Genomic DNA, 12,201 nt, shown 5'->3' with positions numbered 1-12,201 from the left:
CAGTGAGCCGAGATTGCACCATTGCACTCCAGCCTGGGCAACAGAGTGAGACTCCGTCTCAAAAAAAAAAAAAAAAACAACAACAACAATAATAAAAAACAGAAGTTCAAATTCAAGACCAACTACTCAGGAGGCTGAGGAGAGAGAATTACTTGAGCCCAGTAAATCAAGGTTACAGTAAGCTATGATCCTGCCACTACACTCCCACCTGGGTGACAGAGCAAGATCCTTTCTCTAAAAATAAAAAATTTTTAAAAAGAGTATATGAGTTTCAAAGCAGTAGAGAAAAAACGGACTGAAGGAAAGAAAAAAATCTTTCAATCAATTCAAAAGAATGAACAGAAGAATCAGAAAAAGAACACATAGAAAACACCAAATACGATGGTAGAAAGAAATCTGCATCCTGTTTTGGCCAGGTGCGGTGGCTCACACTGTAATCCCAGCGCTTTGGGAGGCTGAGGCAAGTGGATAGCCTGAGCTCAGGGTTCAAGACCAGCCTGGGCAACACGGAAAAACCCCATCTCTACAAAAAATAAAAAAAATAAAAATTAGCCAGCTGTGGTGGTGCATGCCTGTGTTCCCAGCTACTTGGGAGGCTGAGGTGGGAGGATCACTTGAGCCTAGGAGGCGGAGGTTGCAGTGAGCTGAGATCCGCCACTGCACTCCAGCCTAGGTGACAGAGTGAGACCCTGTCTCAAAAAAAAGAAATCCATCTATTTCTAAAACCATAACAAATGCAAATGGCTTGAACTCTCTGGTTAAAGAGTATAGATATCAGACTAGATTAAAAACAAAAGGAAATCCAGCCCTAGGCTGTCTACAGGAGACATGAGGACAGGGATCATAGGCCAAGAGTCCTATACAGGCTGAAACCACAGTCATGGTAGGTAAGCAAGTAGCAATGAACTGTGGCCAAGGCACCAAAGCATAGCAACAGGAAAGAATGGTACAAAAAAACAGATGAGAGAGGTAGGAAAAGGACCCAGAGTGATGAGCCAGACCCAAGGTGGAGAAGACTATTCATGACAATAACTGCTATGGAGAAGTCAGGTAAGAGGAAGTCACAAGATGGGCCACCGGGCAGTCAGGTAAGAGGAAGTCACACAAGATGGGCCACTGGGCATGAGTAGGTGGCCAGGGACCTCTAGGAGAGCCAGCTGGAGTGAGAGTGGGCTGGGCTGAAACGCTCCACTGTTGTTGAGCTGGCAAGGAGAAGAGGGGGAGAGAGGAAGTGGGGACAGAGTGGACTCTTCTTTGTGAAATCCTAGGGTAAAGAGAATTGACACAGGTTGGGGTTGGGGAGGGAGAGAGAGGTGTGACTGTAGCTGTAGGTAGAGAATTAAGGCATAGGAGGATGTGGGGTGCCCAGACCTAGGGAGGAAGCCAGGGCAGGACACAGAGGAACAAGCAGTGGGGCTGATGGTGGGCACATGGGGAATGGACCAGGGAAGTGGGCACGGATTTCCCAGGTTGGGGCAGGGGTGGGCAGGGCTGCTTCAAGGAGTGCTGTGTAGTGGGAGGACAGGAAGAGTTCTGAATTTCAGAGGTGACCTGCTTCTGGGGAATGGCAAGTCTACAAACAGTCTTGTGATTTGCAGCTAGAGAATGGAGCCACGATGGGAAGTGATGGCTTGTGAGCCCAGGGCCCGAGGATCGGACATCACAGAGTGAGATTAAACTGACCAGCACTACCAGCTTCCAAAGGGTACCTGATGCTTCTCAAGGGGCCAGCTTGGACTTGGTCCTTGCGAGGACATTCTGATGTGCCCCAGGTTTTAGCCATTGTCTTTTACCAAACACATGCAGGACAGTCTTCCCAGTCTGGAAGCCCATATCCTTGCAGTCCCACCGAGAACGGGATGGGGTCCGGGATGGCACTTCAGGTACCATCCAGAAGACAAAAACACACATAACCAAGAGTTATCACAAAAGTTATAGTTTCCCATTTAAATGCGGAGGGCGGACATTCCTGCTTTCTGTAGTGACCATTCTAACTTCATTTCGATTCCATATATATAACATGCTGGGGGCAGGGAAAGAAGAAAGGGAAAATAGTTGGGTCGCAATATGATCACTTATTCTCAGCTTCCGACTACACTAAAAATCCTCACATTTCCAACAGTTTTCTTAGTTCTCCCAGAAATAAACACACAATAGAGCATATGTATTTAATATCAGAAAATCCTTTACAATGGTGATTGCGAAAGAGACCAACCCACTTCTTTTCTTTTTTTTTTTTGAGACAGGGTTTTCAGGCTGGAGTACACTGAGGCCATCACAGCTCACTGCAGCCTCAACCTCCTGGGCTCAAGCGATCCTCCCACCTCAGTCTCTTAAGTAGCTGGGACTACAGCTACACGTGCCACCGACTGATTTATAAAACTTTTTTGTAGAGACAGGGTCTCACTATGTTGCCCAGGCTGTTCTCAAACTCCTGGGCTCAAGCAATCCTTCTGCCTGGGCCTCCCAAAGTCCTGTGATTACAGGCATGAGCCACTGTGCCCAGCCTCCAACCCACTTCTAATAGTTCTTTTACTTCATGTATATATATATATATATATATACACACACACACACACACACATATACTATATACATATATACATATATTTATACATATGTACTATATATATATACTACATGTATATAATAAAGATAATACATACTGGATAAAAATTCAAACAACACAAAATGAATGAGAGAAAAGACAAAAGGCCTCTGTACTTCGGGTAGGCACTAGGGATGGGGGAAGGGTCAGGTCTGTGAGCTATACACATAATTAGTAGGTAATAAAAAACAGTTGTTTTACCTTTTGAAGCTGCTGATTCAACATATATTTGGCTGTGCTTTGGCTGTAACATCCTTTAATCCCTCCCTTTCAGAATCTACCCCAATTTCCTGTTGCCACCTTACCTCCCTGATTTAAGGGTGCAATTCTTCAAGTGCCTTCTTTCCAATTCTAGAATTTTTAATTTAGCCTTTGGTGCGGCAGCAGTTTTGTTTTCTAATTATTTTCTTTGCAAACAAGCATGAGTTGGGCCCAACAGTGATACAGGCTTTCATGGGCTAGCCTGGCAACCTGGAGCTATTCACAAGGTGCTTCCTTGGGAAAATCCTTTCTATGTTTTACATGAACAACTGGGGAGATGCTTACTTGTAAAGTGGGGGTGGGGGTGAGCCTCTTCATCTGTGCTACCAAAAAGAGCTCGCCCCTAGTCCTGCTTGCCCTGTTACTAGGGTAGGCTTTGCAACCAGCGACTCTGGGACCCCAGTGCCTGGGTTCTAATCCTGGCTCTGAGGCTTACTAGATCTGTGACCTCCAGAAAGGTATTCAACCTAAATGAGCTAACAGTATGTATAAAGTGCTTACAATTACGCCTGGCATATCGCATGTGCTGTATAACAAGAGAGTTGGGTGAGGTTAGTCCAGTAAGACATTTGACAAATTCTTAGAGCCGCAATCTCCCTTGAGGCCAGTGAAAGCTATGGGTCCTCTTCCCAGAAAAGTGCACACATGTAACCTTCTGCACAGTTTCAACTACCCCTGACCCTTGAAGCCCACCCACATACTGCAAGGGTCCAGGACCCCCGATTTCAACCGTCTGGCCTTCTCTACAGTGATGTGAAGGTCTCAGGGATAAAACTCTGAGGCAATTCTTAAAAGTATTATGTTCCCATGCATGGAGCTATTGAGCAGGTGCCTCTCTCTCCCCGTTTTAGGTTCCGCTTTTGGCAGAAACATTACACCTTTCTTCCCCAAAGCCCTTTTGACCCTTGCCAGTTTTTCTCTTGCTTCAGGCCAAATCCTCCCAGGGTCACCTTAAGACAATCTCTGTGTGCAGCTCCACACACTTTTAGGGAATTATTCTGATCCTTATCAAAAGCTCTGATGGTTCAGCCCATCTTCAGTGCTCACGGAAGTCAGACCAGAGCATGGACTAGTGTCTGCAGGGTCTCCATCAACAGCAACACAGGGGTGGGTCACCCTCAACAAGCGGGTAGACAGCACAAACTGGAAAAAGCCAAAGATCAGAGAAGTCACCCCAGGGTGACTTTCCCAGCGTCACCCAATGAGCTCCCAGCAAAGCTGAGAACCTGTCATTTCAGTACTTTTGAGTCCATCAGTGCTTTACAGACATTACCATGCATGTGAATTAAAATGCAGATCCAGTAGGTTTGCTGAGGAGCCCAGGGCTTTGCATCTCTAACTCACTACCAGGTAACGCTGATGCTGGTCCATGGACCACATATGGAGTGGCAAGGTTCACATCAAGGTTAATGAACTGTACCACCCTGGTTAAAGCCTCTTCATCCACACTGCAGGTGGCTATTTAAATGTCCTTTCTTCAGGAAAGCCTCCCCTCCCCCTCTCCATGATTACTGGCTTCTATGCCTCTGTACTTTTTCCTTTGAAGCATTTATAACCACTGTAATTAAAGAGTATTTGTGTAATTATTAGTTTAATGCCTGCCTCCCAGGGAGACTGCAAGCTTCACGAGGACGGGACCTGCACAGTGTCTAGCACATCACAGACTGCCAGTGAATGAGGAGCTGCTGTGGTCTGGAACAGGCTGGGCCAGCATCCTGGAGCAGGCAGGTAATGTTTACACATGTGGCAAACAGCCTCTGGTGATATCAAGGCCAACAAGGACATTTCTTAGTTTTAAAATTCCCACTAGTTTCAAATATATGCCAACTAAACTTTAAGTTGAAAAGCAATCTTTGCCCACAAAAAGATCTCCTACATCTTTATCAAGTGCAAAATAGCCCTGATGTCACAACAGCCACTCTGCTTGAGGAACAGTTAGGCCCCTAAAATAAGCATTCCCTTATAGGCCTCACTGGGTGAACCCTCTTCAGGCACACTCCCTGACCAGCCTCCCTCTGCTGCAGACCCACAATTTCTTCTTTAGCTTTTCTGCTGCTGTCCTTCCAAGGAACCCCAAAGTGCTGAACGCCCAACTCTTTGGCATGGGCAGAGATATATGACCACATCATCGTTCCTGGGAGGCAAAGTTTGAAGTTAGACAGCCTGGGTTTAGATACCAGCTCTGTGCCCTTGGACAAGTTATTTAACTCCTCTGCCAAATGAGGATAAGAATGCAAGAGCCAGCACCTGCAAGAACTAAGAGAGACAAATACACAAAGCACGTAGCATAATTCTGGCCTAAGACACATGATTATTATTATTCTCCCTATATCCTGAGTCCAATTCAAAACCTATTGTTTTAGGCCGGGTGCAGTGGCTCACGCCTGTAATCCCAGCACTTTGGGAGGCCGAGGCGGGCAGATCACGAGGTGAAGAGATCGAGACCATACTGGCCAACCTGGTGAAACCCCGTCTCTACTAAAAATATAAAAATTAGGCTGGGTGTAGTGGCGCACGCCTGTAGTCCCAGCTACTCAGGAGGCTGAGGCAGGAGAATCGCTTGAAGCCAGGAGGCGAAGGTTGCAGTGAGCTGAGATCGCGCCACTGCACTCCAGCCTGGTGAAAGAGTGAGACTCCATCTCAAAAAGAGAAAAAAAAAAGTCTAAAAAAACCTATTGTTTTGCACAAGTCTCCACCCAGGGGCTCCACCCCATTCAGGATCCTCTCTTCCCAGCCCCCTCCTGCCTCACCTGTCTGGAGCTTGTTTGAAGCAATGACTCACAGCACAACTCTGCAGCTCCCATCAATCACCTCCCTGTCCCTGCCTGTGTCATTCATGGGTTCCTTCTGGCAGGCAAATCCTTTCCCTAATGTCCAGTACATTCATTCAGCAAGTATCTACTGAGGGCCCACTATAGATCAGACCCTATTCTAGGCACAGGGGCTCCGCAATGAACAAAGCAAAGACGTCTACCCTCACAAACGTTCTAGTACATTTAACCCACAGATGGAAATCAGTTCAGGTCTTGGGTCCTTACATTCCTTCTCTCCTGACCAATCCTAAATAAATCACATACAAGTCAAAGTATGAAGAAAGCATTCCAGATCAAAAAATGGTGTGATGTGAGAAAATCCCGATGACTAAACTGCTTCTCTGATTGTTGGACTTTGAAGAAGTCAATGTTGAAACAGCCTGAATCACCCAGTTCCCCCTAGTTGTCTCACTGGCCAGTCACATCCTCCAGCACAGTTTGTGTAACACATCTGGAAAATGAGGCGCTCCATTTACCCAACTCATGTGTGCAGCGTGAGCCCACGGTTTCATGCTCTCATAGCTACATTCTTTGAAGTGAGCTCGATTCGGGATCCCCAGCAGTAGCAGAGACAGTGGCCTTGTAGAAACAGCACTGGGAACAGGCTCTGAAAGCTCAGGTTTGAGTGCTGGCTCTGCCACTTACTGTGTAATCCTGGGTACAGAGCTTTCTTCTGCCTCAGTTGCTTTCAGACAATCTCTAAGGCCTTCTTCCAGCTTTGAAGTCAAAGGGCTGGGAGCAACCACCATTAACAGCAGGCCCAGCACATTCACAGATTCCTTATTTCAACATAATGAGTCCTGCCCCGGGCTAGGCCCTGGCTAGGCCTGAGGAACGAGGGTATGGGAGGGGTCAGCAAGCCAGATGATGAGCCTGCGCCAAGCATCAGCACTGGTGGGGCCAGGGAGCTGACTTCACTTGTCTCCTCCAAGATGCGCTGGACTCCTCCTTTATTTATTTATTTACTCCCTTCTAGAAAGAAGTTGTGCTTCTTTCCAAACACAACTCTGCTAGAAATATCTCTGGGCCACAAGGCGAACCTAAAATAGAAGTGCAAAATCTCTGGTGGTCCCATTAGTCTCCCTTCCTCCAACTCAAAAACCATTCCAGACCTTGTCTGTCTCCTTGTCTCTAGACAGTGAGCCTAAAATAAGTCTCCCTGGTAGGAAATGCCTGGTTGGAATGGAAATGACCCAAGCCCTGAAAAAATGGCCCGCTGACCACACACCGTGGGCTGAGGACTCACCCAGGTAGCAGCTCTGAGAAGACAAGCAAGTGAGCCTGGGTCCCACTTCAACTCACTGCAGCCCCCTCCACCAAGACACAGGCAACCAGGCCAGGCTGGAGGAAGAAAATGTGACCCAAACATCCAATTCCCCCTACCCAAAAGAAAGCAGCTCTATCCCCACGGCCCTCATGCAGGAAAGCCAGCTCCAGAAGGTCACTGGGGCACCAGGTGGGCACCCCTCTGGAGCTACAGATGACCGATCAGAGGTTCTGCTCCGAGACTGGCAGGTACCCAGCACAGTTACCCTGGTCTGAGGGTCAGCTGATAAAACCACTGAGAAAGTATAGAAAATAACATTCTCTTTAAAACAAATGAGAAAGGAATGGCCACTCTAGGTTTTCAGAAGTCAAAACCAGATAGCCCCATCGGCTTTGATTACATTAGGAATACACTGTCTCTTATCTAACGAGTTAAGAACGGTTTTCTTCTTCCCTTCTCCCACGTGGCCCCATTGGTTCTCTAGGCCCCCTGGTGAAGATGCAATAGGGACACAGACCCCCAGCCCTCTACTTGGCAGAAATGAACTTTGACTGGTTTTACTTACACGTGTACAAATGCAGGACTGAGAGGGCAGCTTCAAAGCTGGCTGAGTGACCCCCAAGAGCACAAAGTCCTTCTCCGCACACCTGTGGGGGAGTTTTGTGAATTTCCCAGATGCCCACAGGGACTAGTTATGTACACTGCAGGTCGATACCGGCCGGGAGTTTCCATTTTGCACAGCAAGAAAGGTGCTCAGGGTGCCCTTTGCAGGTGGGCACTCGGCCTGCAGCTCAAGGGTGGGCCATGACGTTGGTCCCTCACTGGATTGCCCGGCAGGCCTCCCTCAGACCCAGTAGGACGAGTACCTCGAAGAGTCCTTGTGATCCCAGCACTTTGGGAGGCCGGGGCGGGCGGATCACGAGGTCAGGCGTTTGAGACCAGCCTGGCCAATATGGTGAAACCCTGTCTCTCCTAAAAATAAAAAATTAAACGGGCGTGGTGGCGTGCGCCTGTAGTCCCAGCTACTGGGGAGGTTGAGGCAGGAGAATCGCTTGAACCCGGGAGACGGAGGCTGCAGTGAGCCGAGATCGCGCCACTGCACTCCAGCCTGGGCGACAGAGCAAGACTCCATATCAAAAAAAAAAAGAAAAGAAAAGAAAAAAGAAAAGGCACCCAGGATACTGCTACGCCTTGCCCTAACCGTCTCGCAAATCCTAGAGATACATGAATGACCCTTTCAGGTTGGTTAAAATCCACACAAGCACCTCCCTGGCCTCTTAAATCTTTCCAAACTACAGCTTAGACTGGAGGGAAGCAGTTGCAGCGCCCATAAAAGTCATCTTAAAAGGCAAGTTGGAAAAAAACCCGATACGCACTAGTTAGCAAGTCCGCGGTGAAGGGGGCGGTGGCCCAAGGGCCGGATCTGCGGGATCTGTGCGCCTAGGGTGGGGAGGCTGGGGCTGCCCCGTCGGTCCCCGAGCCCGCGCGCCCACCTGGTAGCCTGAGGGCCCCGATCTGACGCTGGTGATCACGCCCCACAGCTCCATCCAATTAGGAAAATGACCGCGAGAAGACGGAGAGAGGGCGACGAGGAGGAAGGGGGGCTGAGCCGCGGGAGGCTCAAGACGGGCCGTAGGGACCCCGCCCGCCACCCCCACCCCCACGCCCCCAGCCAGCGAGCGCCGGTCCTGGGTCACCGGCCCGCGGCGCCCCGACGCTGTCCCGGCGGAGATCCCGCGGCGCCCAGCGTGCGGCGGCCAGTGGCCCTCGGGGACGCCCCCAGCCCCGCCAGCGGCGCGCTCAGCTCTCCCCCACCCCCGGCCGGCTGGGACGCGCAACAACCCCACCCGCTCCGAGAATAAAGTTTGTGGGCAGCCGTAGGGGCGGGGCGGCGAGGGGGTGAAACTTTGAGTCCCGGGCCGGGTGTGGGGGGAGCGCACCCAGCACCGGGACACCCACGTGCGGGCCCGAGAGCCTCCGCCACCGTCGCCTCCCGGGCCTCCCGCGCCGCCGCCGCCGCGACGCTTTCCTTTCATTTTTGCCTCTCTCTCTCTCTCTCTCTCTCATTCGCGCGCTCTCCTCCCTCTCGCCCTCTTTCGCTCGCTCCCTCCCTCTCCCTTCCCCCTCCCCCTCCTCTCCCTCCCCCCCACCCCAGACGCCATCTCTCCCTCTTTCCCCGGCTCTCCCTCTCTCCCTCCAGCTCTCCGGCATGAGGGAATGTGGAAGTGAAAGGAAAAGACGACATGTTTGCAGCGCGGCGCGGGCCTGCGCGCGGCCGTCCCCAGGGAGAGGCGGGGGGCGGGTCGGCCGCGGCCGCAGCGACCCACCCCCGCGCCCCCCGCGCCCCCGCCGGCCGGCAGCGCGGGGCTGCGGGGCTGGGGCTGGGGCTGGGGCGGGGGGCCGCGCGGGACACTCACCCTGGGTCCGGGCGCGGCTCCTGCGCTGGGGCCCTCGGCGGGCCGGGCCGGGCCGGGCCGGGGGCTCCTGGCTGCCCACCGCCCGGGCTGCTGCTGTGCGCCCGCCGCCCGCCTCCACGCGCGCCCGCCGCCTGCTCCTGCCGCCCTCCCTCCGGCTCCTCTCTTTCTCTCTCTCTCCCCCCTCCTCTCGCTCGCTCTCTCGCTCGCGCTCTCTCCCTCCCTGGAAGAAGGGAATGAGGCAGGGCTGACGTGAAGGGATGCAAAACAGCTCCTCCTAAGCCAGCTCGCAGAGGAAGAGAGAGACAGAAAAGCAGCCCTTTTATCTCTCTTTTGTTTTCTCACTTCCTTCCACCCCCAACACCCCCCTCTTGTCAGCCCAAGTTTTCTTTTCTCTTTCTACCGCAGAGGATTTTTCTTCCTTTCTTTCTCTTTCTTTCGGTTCAACTCTCCCACTCGAATTGAAAGCCTGAAGGGTTTTCTTTCTCCTGTTTTTTTCTTCCCTCTTTTCTTCCTTCTTCCTCCTTTCTTATTTCTCTAAAAGGGTTTTGTTTGCTGTGGGAGTTTCGTTTGAAAATCAAGTCACGCCTTTTTTCCTTCTTTTCTTTCTTTCTCTCTCTTTTTTTTCTCCTCTCAGCAGAAAAGGGGAACAAAGATTAACTGAAGCGGGGGAGAGGCAGACCTCGCTTGGAAATGGGGGGCCCGGCCCTGTCCGGTACAAAGGGGGCCCGGGGGCCCTGCGCCCCACCCCCCCCCCCAAGGGAAGCCAGGGGCGTCCTCTGGAGAGGAGAGCCGGTGGGGGTGTGGGGGCACGGGTGCGGCTCCTGGGTGCCGGTTCCTTCCCAAGTGCGAGCGAGGGCCGCCGAGCCCGCCCCGCCCCAGCCAGAGGTGGCAAGCTGGGTGTGTGTGTGCTTCACTTATGTATTTTTAAAGTAGGCAGATGGGCCTGGAACAAACATCCCCGCAGAGCACTGAACAGCAAAAGCCTTTAATCAGCTGTTAGCAGAGCCCTGGACGGCCTGACTCGAGGGAGCGGCGCGGGCTCCGAGCGCCAGGGCCCGGGTGGAGAAGGGGCTCAGGGCAGCTGCTGGGATCGGCGGGCTGGCGGGGTCCCCGAGCCCAGGGCCTGGGCCTCGGCCCCGGGGCGCACTGCTGTGGGGCGCCGAGGCGTGGTCGCTGGCAGCGCGGCCGTCAGGTCCCTCTCGGCTCCCTGAGGGGCCGCGGGGTTTGGTACAGCCTCGCCGCCCTCCAGCTCCAGCTCCGGCGCAGGCCGGACACCAGGCCTCCAACCTCCAGAACACCCGCCACTCCGAGCCGTTTCTCGACTCCAACGCAGGGCGGGTCCGGAGCCCTCGGACAGAGCCGGGCAGTGCCGCCAGGAAGGGTCAATTATTCATGGGGCGCCCGGGCGTGCTCCCAAGACCTGCTCTGTCCTCGGGTTCTCCGAAGGAGTGGGGAGAAGACGGGGGAAAGTTCCCAGAGCAAAGTTGGTCACATTTCTCATTTTCCCAAGTAAGTATTGAGCACCTGCTGGATGCCGGGCCCTCGGACTGGGGCTGCAGCCAGGGGGAGAAACGTGAGGTCTCGGTGGGCCCCGAGAGCAAACGCAGGGAACAATGCAAGGGAAGCTGCGGCTCAGGACCAGGTCACCGGGAGGAAGGAAAGCCTGGATCCTCTCCCCTCCCTCTTCCCTTCCTTCCCTTCCCTTCCTTCCTCCCGGCTGCATCTCCTTGGCTCCACCCCTTCTCCTCATCAATTCCTCCCACACTTCCCTGCTCTCCCTGGCTTTTCACTGAAGGGTCCCTTCTCCCAGGGAGGAGCAGATGCTGAGCCCCATTGTCTCTCCCCCAGTGACTGCAGCCTCCCGGGGACAGGACCTGCCACTCCTCACCCCTCCCCCCAGCCCTGAGCCCTGGGCCTTTAGAAACGAGAGCCCCAAGGCCACGGCCCCTCGCCCCACCCTAAACCAGCTCCTGGTGCTCTGAGCTATGACTCCAGTCACTCAGAACACATTTGTCTCTGACTAGGAGTGAGAAAACAGTAGCCTGAGAGTTTGGTTCAACAAGAAGGACACCATGGTTTCTTAACATCAGCACCCTGAGCCCCCAATGACCCCAGAGCCTTTGCCCAGGTCCTGCAGGAAGCCACATCTCTGTCATCACTTGCACCCTCCCACTTAGTACACCCAAGCTGTATCCTCCAAAAAAGCAGAATGCAGCTCTTGGAGCCAAGCGTTTCGTTTAACAAATGCTTACTGAGTACCTACCCTGTGCCAGCTAAGGTGCTGGCTGCTAAGGACCGAATCATCAGCAAGACGCAGTCCTTGCTTTGGCCTTTGGCTTTGCAGGCGAAGGAGCAAGAAAAGAAGACAGGCAACCTCAGTGCCATGCGATACAGGCAAGAGTGAACCAAGAAAGCTCCTAAGAGGGTGCTTGGACTAAGGTGGTCAGGTGTGGCTTCCTGGAGGAGGTCGTGTCTAGATTAGGCGGTGCTAGCCAAATGCATGGGAGAGAACAGTCTGTCCAAAGGCCCCAGGGCAAGACGGCACATTATTACAGGTTCTTAGAACTGTCAAGAGTTGAAGTGTTTACTGCAGCTTAGAATACAAGTGGGTGGGGGGAGAGTGAGGATAGAGCACAAGTGGGAAAAAGGGGAGGGTGTCAGGGAAATGTTCAGATTTTAGCCCCTCCCACTTGCTAACTTCATGAATGTAAATGAACAACATAACTTCAGTGAATAACTTCGACTTAATTTTGGGACATATAAAATGCAGGTAAGAAGACCTGTGGATTGCAGAGACAGTGTCTTAGTTTAAGGGTCCAGGCTTACCTGCTGCAT

General features: G+C 52.5%; 1 protein-coding gene across 2 annotated transcripts in view; it reads right to left on the bottom strand.

The window, feature by feature from the left end:
• Window positions 1–10,095, bottom strand: part of ZNF710 (zinc finger protein 710) — an 81,238-nt gene extending 71,143 nt beyond the window's left edge. Inside the window, exon 1 of one of the 2 annotated variants that reach the window (XM_004056754.5) lies at window positions 9,367–10,095. The gene's annotated coding sequence lies outside the window, so the exon portion shown is untranslated. Of the gene's footprint in view, window positions 1–7,514; window positions 8,590–9,366 lie in introns of those variants that run through there. The other variant, XM_055363095.2, reaches the window with a different exon arrangement.
• Window positions 10,096–12,201: the final 2,106 nt, after the last annotated feature.

This window comes from Gorilla gorilla, chromosome 16, assembly GCF_029281585.2.
Source record: "Gorilla gorilla gorilla isolate KB3781 chromosome 16, NHGRI_mGorGor1-v2.1_pri, whole genome shotgun sequence".
Lineage (NCBI taxonomy): Eukaryota > Metazoa > Chordata > Mammalia > Primates > Hominidae > Gorilla > Gorilla gorilla.
The sequence above is the reverse complement of the archived record's forward strand: the minus strand, read 5'-3'. Positions and strand labels throughout refer to the sequence as shown.